Source organism: Morone saxatilis, unplaced genomic scaffold (genome assembly GCF_004916995.1).
Source record: "Morone saxatilis isolate NCDOM2014 unplaced genomic scaffold, NCSU_SB_2.0 Contig12, whole genome shotgun sequence".
Taxonomy (NCBI): Eukaryota; Metazoa; Chordata; class Actinopteri; family Moronidae; genus Morone; species Morone saxatilis.
In genome coordinates, this window is record NW_023339674.1 from 11,793,800 (window position 1) to 11,804,477 (window position 10,678).

Sequence of the window (10,678 nt, forward strand, 5' to 3'; positions counted from 1 at the left end):
TTGGAAAAGTTACTTTCCATCAACAAAATCTGACCTTCTTTGTTCTAATGAAACTGAAGGTGTCCACTTGGAAGAACTGTAGCCTAAAAAATAGGGTTTACAATTTGTATATGATATAACACCCGCTGTCCTCAGACCCTCCATGGCACAATACAGAACTGCAATTATAGATAATGGCCGTAAAAATATGAACAGGACTGTGCTAAGGAGGAGCTGGTATTCTGCCTGTCTTTTATTTATTGCAGTTTTATTGCTCTTAAAAAATGACATAACTGCGATTATAACTAACCATAGTATTTTCATAAAGTTTATTATACTGGTGATGAACAGTGAGTTGAAAATAGCTTTTCTGTATTATTCCCCTGATACGACTGACTAATCATTGAATTACAATGTTACATAATGTCCGGGTGCCGACTCACAAGGTCTGTCTGACAAAAACAATTTCGTCCAGTCCTCAGATAAGACAGATGAGATGGAAAACAACTCAATACGAATAGGGCGTGACGCACAGTAATACAATTACTGTTCCTGCTGCATTTTATAAGAGGTTGAAAGACAGATACAGTGTCAAAAGATTATGATTCAATTTAAGCATATTTGTTTGGAAAACTACTCAAAAATAGCTCTTTTGAAGGCTTATGATAGAAACATTTAATTATCAGTTTTGCATCTCCTTCAAATTGTTTCAAGATGTTTTTATTAGCTAAAAAACATCTTACTCCTCTCTAAATGGACCTAGAAACATCTCCCTCTAAAAACAATGTTGCGACATCAGCTCCAACAAGCCCCTCTATACTTAGACGCCCTCTTTTGGTAGCGGGGTGTGCGTGGGCTTTCCCAGCCCCCAGCCAAAGTGTTTGTGTAGCTGGTTGTGTTTATTTACTCTGGTTTGAGGGCGAAGACTACCAGGCTGTGCTGTGGCGCGTCACAGTCCAACATGCTGGGTCCACTTTCAGTGTACCACCGCAGTAACAAGACCGGTGTTGTAGTATCGCTGTATTTTGGGGCCCAGGGTCTAGGCCAGCGGTCACTTTCAGCAGCCCAACCTGGGAGACCTCTGGCCTTTAGCAAAGCATTATGGGGTCCGAGAGTGCACGGTCAACAAACAAACTGACCAAACATCACTCAGCACTTGCTAAAAGAAGGGTTTCCCCAGAGAAAAAGGTACAAGGGGGTTAGTTCAGGGCAACTTGACCAATCTGAAACTGAAATAATGAAATATGCACGTGAACCTTGTGTATGGTTTCATGTTTATTGGGCTCCTTTTTCCAGAGAAAACACACATTGGCTTGTTAGTTTTGACCCGGACCATTTATTTCCCTGTGTCTCACTGATATTAAAAGCACATGTTAAATAAAGTTAAATTACTGTCACTTGTGTGTGTTTCCAGGTATAACTCTGTCCCTTTTTCATCCACATGAGCCACCTCCTGATTCACAGAACAAACTCTGAGTTAAAGTCTGTGGGCGTATTTTTCTGCTGAGGTGTGCATGTTAATCCTGATATTTTTCACTACCTCATGAATTCCTTCGGAGGTAGCCTAATGGTTCATAGTTCAGTTATTACACAATATCCTGAGATTATATAATGCTAAAATCCCAAAAAATGTACAGTGTCTGCCTGTATGGTTGAGGAGGGAGGAAACGGCCTCTAGAAGGCTGTTGCAACACAGACGTGGAAATGTTTTGACTCTTAGCAACTTTTTTTTATACACTCCCAGCCCTTATGATATTTCAGTTATATAACACACACATATATTAACTGACAGTAAGACCACCAAAGCAGTTGTTTTCCCTTTGATCCATTTGGCACAGAAGTTGCAACTAACAGTGAATACATGAGCAATCGAGTAAGTTAAATGAGTTAATATTATGCGGTCACATTGCGAATCATTTCTATGATTCTTGCTTGTGTAACATCTATTCCCTCGAATTGCCTTCACAAACAAAAACTGTTTCAGTATAAGCTTTTAACTGTAGGTGGGGATTTCCTGGACAATTTTAATGAAGTCATTTTAGGTTAGAAGATGAGTCAAAGAAGGAAAAATAGGAGCGGCTGAATGTGGAAACGTGCAAGAATTCACATTAACATGGTCAATATGTGAAAAATTACTGGCATTTGCTGTAATGGCACAAAGAGGGCTTGGATAGCTTCTCTGGAGTTTGACACTCTTCCTCAGACAGAAGGTTTTAAGCTAATCCAGAGAAATGTAAATAAAGGCTGTAAATATATAGACCCACCACTGTTAGTTTCCAGATCAGTGCAAATATGAAAAACGTCATAACAAGAATAATCCGGTTCATCAAAATCTGTTCAGATCAAAAAACAACAAGGAATTCTTAGTTCTTGAAGTCCAGAAGAGCTTGAATTCTTCTTGGCATAGATCGTACAAAAAGATATTTGCTCATTTGGTGTTTGGATGATGGAGAATGTTGTGTAGTGCTCTCTCTCATATATGGATTTCATACAGTATGGGTTAATGACTGTGAAGGCCTTAAGTCATAATTCACATCATGCCATGCTTTTATATTTCAAGCATTTCACCTAAAATCTAATCCTGGTGACTTATAATGACAGCAACATTAGAATATGTTTAAATTCCATAATCACCGAAATCACAAGCCACAAAAAAAGAAAGAGTACAAAGTTCAGGGCCTTGGACTCTTAAAACCCTTACAATACAAAGAATAATGCCTATTACCCTGAAAACAGGACAAAATGAACGCAGAGAAGGTGAAACAACATTCCTGGTGAGGACAGATTTCTGAGCTGTAATCCTGAATGAGACATAGTTCTGATTCATTGTGTAAAACTGCAGCAACAACAGAAGAAAACAATATAAATCCCCCCATTTAAGCACTTAGCCTAAAAGATTATCTCTCTTCAGACAGTTTGGGTCACATCAAGTGCGTGTTTGTGTGTGTGTGTGAGAAAGAGAGATAGTGACTCATGCATCTGGATACGTGTTCCTAAGCATGCAGACAATCGTGTACGCTAACATGCCCACATTTAACTGAATGTGTATGTTTTTACAGGAATGGGAAAAGTTCAGAGTTAGAGCGAAACAATAACAAAGCAAAGCTAAAATCCACTTCAACTGTTTCCTCTTCGGATTTCTGGCATTTTATTGAAGCTACAGCATGATGTAATGCAGGTGCCTGCAGGAAGTATAAAGGGACATTTGTGAGGAAAGAGGAGAAATGTTTTCAGTGGAAAATGTGATTACCTCACATGTTTATGGCAGTTTATTTCAATCATTCAGTGGAATCATTCCGCTAAATTCAGTTTGACAAAAATATGTTGTTCCCAGTAGATGATTAGCATCAAGATAAATCCAAAATAAAACTCAATAACGCCATTTCCAGCTAATTGTTTACCCTAAGAAGTAGTAGGATTTTCTCAACCCATAAAAAAAACTTTCGAAAAATACATTCAAATTCATTATCACTAAAGTTGTAGTTATGATTTAAGTGGCTCGGCTCAATTTAAACCTGTTAAAGGTTTAAACTTAATAACTCCACTGACAGTAAAACTACAACAGTAACTAATCTTCTCTTTACCTCGAAGCACAGTTTCCAGAAAAGTCAACAATTGCATTCATAAGATGCACAGCACATACTGTAGGGCTGCAGCTAGATGGCTCTAAGTCACTGATTAGGTTGATATGAGACTTGTGGGTTACTTTAAAAAGAAATCAGAGCAAACATGGCTCTATTAAACATGAATAAGGAGCGTATCTATTATTTTCTATGAAGTTAGTGTTATATCATCCAAAGCAGATTAATTCAAGTTTTTATCTCACTGTAACCCATCTCTAGTGTCTACAGATCAGCTAAAATACACACTGTGATAAAGTTACAATCATCTATTCAGAAGCACATTTAAAAAAACTCATCTTTTATGTCTGAAGTCTTCAAATTCAAGACTGGAGGTTGAGTCATGTGGCTTGAGTCCTCTAATAATACTTTAATTTATTTATTCATCTGTCAGTTACATTTTCATGTATTAAATTATTAATAACATAACATAATAACATTTAGGAGGATCTATTGGTAGAAACAGAATATAATATTTTTAGGTATGTTTTCATCAGTGTATAATCACCTGAAAATAAGAATAGTTGTATTTTTGTTACCTTAGAATGAGCTTATGTATGTTCTAGGCTTATCTATTGATGCTTTTTTCTTGAGTTTCACATCCACCATAGTTTCTCCTGGCTTAGTAGGTTGAGCTGTATTCAAATCGTTGCAATCTGCAACTTTACCACTAGATGCTACTAAGTCCTACACACTGGTCCATTAAGGTATTTGTTGTCTGCCTCCTAGCCACAAACACAAAAAAACTGAAAAAAGTATTCAACTTAAATGTAATGTTGAAGTTTTAGCCACTGTATCAGCATGGCTCTAAAGAGACCACTATCTACTGGATGGACTTTTCATCAAGCTCCACCGTCAGGACTGATTTTCAGTTGTTCAGTACTTTGATTTATGGCCAAATTCCTGCAAAACTAATGACGTTTCCATCAGTCTCAGCTGTACTTTATGTTTAGTGCATCCTAACTTGTTAAACTAAGAAGGTTAACATGGTAAACATTATAACTGTTAAGCATCAGAATATTAGCATTATCATTGTAACAGTCATACACTCACAGTCACGCTGGTGCTGGGGTTTCCACAATACTCACTGTTTATTACGTCAACCTCATCAGCAACAGGCATCCACTCACAGCAGGTACCATTAACTCAAAACTGATGACATTTCTTTCATATCTAGGCAACACAGTATCTTAAAGGCCCATTTCACAATTTTGGCTGTTACATAATGTTATGATCATAATGTTAGCATACTGACATTTAGCTCACAGTGCACAAGCATGCTGCTAGTATGGCAGTAGACTCTTTGTCTTGTTGCTACATAACTTAATAAGTTCCTTATGAAAGTGGTTATCACAAATGATTGACGTTCATTACTTGTCAAATTGTTTCAGCATTGGAGGCACGCTGTGCGTCAGAACATTTTTCTCCCAACAGATCCAGAGCCTCACAAAAAAAAAGACATGAAAACAATTACTTACCAACTCATATGTTTAGAAAAATAAGAGTTAACAGCAATAAGCAATACGCAGTTTAAAATGGAGAGCATTTCTCAGAATGAAATTTGAATGACTGGATATTGATGAGTGAGATGTTGTTTTCAACAGATGAATCAGTATATGAATTTAAAAATGGTTGAATTAACTTTCTGGTCTATTGACTTTGATTCTCTAATAGAAAAGCAATTGAAAGTAACGTGGTTTCATTATCCTCCTATATAAAAGCACTCACACACAGACTGAATGAGAAAGTTTTCGCTGCTACCATTCATCCTCATTTGTGCAGCAGCAAACTGTTGTGTCATTTCTTTCAGAGTGTAACGCTCTTAATTGGTGTCCCTGCGTTCAGTTGAATTTTCCCAGCAGCAATAGTAACAGTGTAGCAAAAGTGAATACGTTCAAGTTTAGGTCATTCCTAGCTCGTAAAAAGTTATGACTCAAAGTTTTGCCTCGAGTAAAATGCTGTCTTTGCAAGCTAGATTTCAAAACCAGATAGATGCTAAAGGTATTGACTTACTGCTCTTCCATGGTATTTATGTCATTTTTTTGCCAACATGGCCCCAAAGCTTTGGAACGACATGTCACTTATTTTAAATCACTTTGTATAGACTTGTTTTTACGTAATGGCGTCTTTTTTTTTATTCAAAATTTTATTTAGCTTTTATTCTGGTCTTGTTTATTATTTTTATATTTAATTATATATTTTTTATCTTTGTCTGTCAAAACACCTTGTAAACTGTTTTTAAAATGTGCCATATAAATAGATTATTATTATTAGTAGTAGTAGTAGTATTATGTTGCACATTTAGTAAAATATACATTCAGTACATTACAGGGTTACAGAAAAGTTGTAATTGTGACCTTTGAATGATAATTTAATGTAGTCCACCCTAATAGTTTCTCATACTTAACTTAACCATATATGACCTTAAGGGCTGAGACCGGATTATAATAAACACACACAGACCGAAAACCCCAACATACGATGAAATCAATGTCAGAAATACACCCTTACATCTTTACGTTGTCATCTAGCGGTTCTGTCCTTGTCCCCCTCTCCTCCCAGTGTTACAGGTTTAATTCCTTCCTATGACCTTTGCCCTGACCAGCCATAATATCCCCTACTGTTTATAATAGCAGGTGTGCTTCCATCTTTTAATCTTCTCATTGAGGTCCAAATCCTGAGCGACTTATTTTCTTAATTGCCAGGCTTGAAGGGGATTATGATGTCTTATTGGAGTCTGAGAGGCCAGCAGGGCCATCGGGAGGCTTAGTGTGGGGTGAGAGGTGGGTGTCAAAGTGTCTAACGGATACTGGACATGAACAAATGGGACATCAAGTGGTCCATATGGTCAGTGTGCAGAAGGACGGAATAAGAACACAGATCAAACTGAATGTGAGCTTGTGCAGGCCCCAACACTGTTTTCTGTTACCTTTAGTTTAACGCGCCAAGCCAGAGGTGTGAGGTTTGAGTGGGCATTTAGCAGGTGAGGAGGCTCCAGTGAGATTTTGGTGGCATTATGGGAAATGTAGGACACACCAGCAGTTGGTGTCAGCTGATTGTTCTGTTGCTAGTGGCAACCACTACTGCCCCAGTTCTTAGACCGAGCAAATATTGAAAGACATTTAACAATTTAACTCCCCAAATCACATTGTTAGAGCATTATCTGCAGGTAGTGTTTTTAGTACAGTTGTTTTATGATTGTTGAATAAAGCTTTTCTATGATCTGTTTACTGCTAAACTTAAACTAGCCGTTGTAGCTAATGTGTTAAGTACTGCTGGGCTAACTATTATGTATTTAGCCTGTTTTGCCTTGATTATTGTGGACTTAATTACTGTGTTTTGTGAATCCAGTTTTCTTGTTACTGTATTAATTTTTACAAAACCTTTGTTATAACCCATGTTCAGCATTTTCTTATTTGCAACCTATATCATTGATATCACTGAATTTGTCTTCGACCTTTGACATGTGCATAGCTGTATAACTGTGCAACTATACCTACAATGATGGCAGAACATAAAATCTAGGGGTTTTGGAGCTTGACACAATCTAGAGGCTAAATATCTCTTAAGAAGCAAGTATATGTGATATTGTGTGAAATTAATACATCTTAAAATATGTCCTTTTTATTTCTTTTGTAATTTAGATGAGCTATTTCAGTATTGTATTTCTGTTCATAAAGGAATGCGTGATCCTGAGGAAGAAATAGATCCTAACTCGTTTGGGTTGCTTGGTGAAATTTTAGTATATTGTCAGTTTATAACCTTTTAATCTCCCTTAATAAACTTTGGATGTCTGTACCGAAACCCGAGCAGTTGTACTGTGTTCCCACATTGTGACTGCTGCCAGGTGTATTCCACCAGTTTGTTGGCCCCTAACACTGAGTGTCAAATGATGATGATGCTTATCGTATCAGTTTTAATGCAACTTTAAAAGGTCTGGAGAGTTTAGTTTTCCTTGTTTATGGGAATTTGTCCAGGATAATTCAACTGAATGTAGCGTGATACTCCTTACAAAAGCAGAAGGCATGTATTAATCTGGCCAACAAAAGTCAAATGGTAAAGTCAAATTCCTTTCCAGAGTTGCCACATGCATGCATATACAGTTAAAGTGAATTTATGTTTTTTTTGCAGGCAGCTTATAGGTAAATGAGGGATGAGTGGCCGCATGTGTGTGATTTGTTATCTGCTCTTTATGTAAAATACTCGACAGTTACATGGGAACATTGACACAGTTTGAAATGAACAACCTTTCCAACGCTGCCTGTCAGGTTATTGGCATCTGAGGAACCCTTTGATATGATCTGACATTTAAAATCTGGCTTCAAGGCTTTTCTTGTCTTTTCTTAGTTTTCTTGCCCGAGGGGTTTTTGTGTGTTTGTGTGTGTGTGTTGACCTGCCAACTGTTTTCTAACCAGTGGCTCTAGTGCACCATCTGTGTCACACTATGCTCATGACTCCATTCAGTTCATCTCCAGCATATAAATCAAAACTGTAATAAACAGTCACGACCACGAGGTGTCATCACTGAGCAGTGAAACAGCACTGCAGATACTTTATTCTACTTCCCATACTATCTAATTTTGTAAAGTTGTTGTTATTTTGTTAGTTTTTTTGTCTGTTTATTTATTTACTTATTTCTAAGGGACAGTGCATATTAATAAACATTGCTATAAATATGCCAGAATAAGCCAAAAGTCTAGTTTTAAATGTAGCCCCTGCCAGGTATAAACAATTGCATCCTAAAATATGTATAAAAATCTACCTTGTTGATAACAAATAACTGAAAAAATAACAGCTAAACAGGAGATGAGATGAGGTTTAGCTGTTAATATCATGGTCAAAACCATGAGATCATATTACTTGATTCATGTTTGCATCATGAAAAACTATACTTAAAACAAACAGCAGCAGAAAATCAAACATCTCTGTCAGACTATAAACTGCTTGGCCAATGCAAACACACACAAACACAACACAAAGTGCTGTACATTGCAGTGGTAGCTCTCATTTATTATTCATTTGACTTGCAAATGACAGCCGCTCTTTTAAGAGGACTTCAGTGGTGGAGCCATGTGCGTGTATGGTGGTTGGGAAGTGGGTGTGTTTAACATGTTTAACTATGGGTGTTTCATATATGACCTGTAGACAAGTGTCCATATCAGTAGGTGTGGTGGTCAAAGGACAAACCAGGTGTTGACTCACACACCCTTTTGAAGGGAGTCCATCACCAAAGCATGGCAAAAATAACAGCAGGAACAGCATCACCCTCATCGCCCGAGTCCCGAACACCTGACTGGAAGCATTCGGACATATGTTTACTGTTTGGGGTAATCAAATGAGCAGTAGAATAAACAAAACAACCCACTGCAGTGGTGCCTCTCAAAATCCCATAAATGAACATGTTCCAGAAAAGCCACTCACTCTTTTAACTGCTCTAAAGATCACTGACTGAAATTAAAAGTTCATGTTTTCGTTACACTTCATGAGTTTGAGTGATGTATATGAATATGGTGGATGCGTCTGTTCTACCTGCAACACCCTGACAGGGGATTTAGCTGTGCGCCTTCGCAGTCAGATGGAGTAAAGTGTACAAAGTTTTCATCACCATCCTCAGTGCATTCAAGGCACCAAAGTGGGAAAAACAAATGTAAAAAGTGTCATCTTGCTGCTTATCAGCATCACATGTGACAGATATCTAACAACTCCGACTGTTACCCAGTACCCCTAGGATCTGACCTGGGAAACTGAGATGAAAGTGAAAACAATACACAACCACCAGTTGTCACCAGCACGGTTTCATTCTTCAACAAGCAAAAATGCATTGGAATAATTTTAAATAATAATAATGCTATATCATTAACATTATACATTGTATTTTACTCCTTAGAAGACATGAATTTCAGGTTTTGGTGTGCATTCAAACACAGCATTATATAATAGTGGTATAATCACTGACAGACACAATACAGTAGTGATCCCACCTGCCACTGGTGCATGAAAGCCGCTAGCTTTTGCTTTTGCTGAGCATCAGATTGAGTAAATATCTCCTGGAAACAATCCTGTGGCCCACAGAAGAGATTACATAGATTATTATTTATATTACATTGATTATTTCCTTTGTAAAATTGTTTTAAACAAATGTTAGAGGATGCAGGCAGTTAGCACAACCTACAAAATACAAAAAAATGGCTGACTGTGATATGACATGACTACATGCAGGCTATTCATTTCAGTATTATACAGTATGTTTATATTACGGTTAAGTTACGGTAATACATACGTCTTGGGGAGAGCTGGACTAAACAGAAGGATGATGGTACTTTAGCCATGTTTTGGTTTATAGATGTGGAAAAACCTCCATTCATTGTCATTAGGAGGATTCATACTTCTTTACACTTTTCAGCAGACCAGCTGACCCTGCATAGGATTTATCTATCATAGGGATTGGTCCGATTCTTTGTTGATTCCCTCATTGATTCCTCATCAGTTTTCTGTTTGGAAATCAGTAGGCCTACACAATTTGCGTTTGTGCAACTGTTTTATTATCTTTGAGTCTGAACACTATAGGAAAAGTAGTACAGTTTTAGTAGTTTAAGTTTCTTTGTGAAATGAAGCCACACGCTATGACTATTTCTTGTTGCAAGTTTACAGCAGCATAGACACATGAGTTTAATGGAATTGTTTTGCAATGCAGAAAAAAAACCTGTCGGCATCAATAAAGGCACACAATATGGCACACAATTCCAAGGAAGTAGACAATTTGCCATTTCCCATCCCTAAACTAGTGTTAGTTTACTAGTCGCAACTACCACACTTCACCCTCCCCCTCCAAGCACCAAGGAGAAACTATAGTGGTGCGAAATGTGAGAAAAATGCAAATGCCACTATATAGAGCCATTGTTTCTTTTGTGCCAAACATGGTGTTCAACATGGCGGACTCCATGGAAGCGGACCCGCAGCGTCTGTAGCTATAAATTATTAGGTAACAAAAACATAACTATTCTTATTTTCCTATATCCTATGAATATTATATCCAATTTCTACCAATAGAGCCTCATAAGATAAGATAAGATATTCCT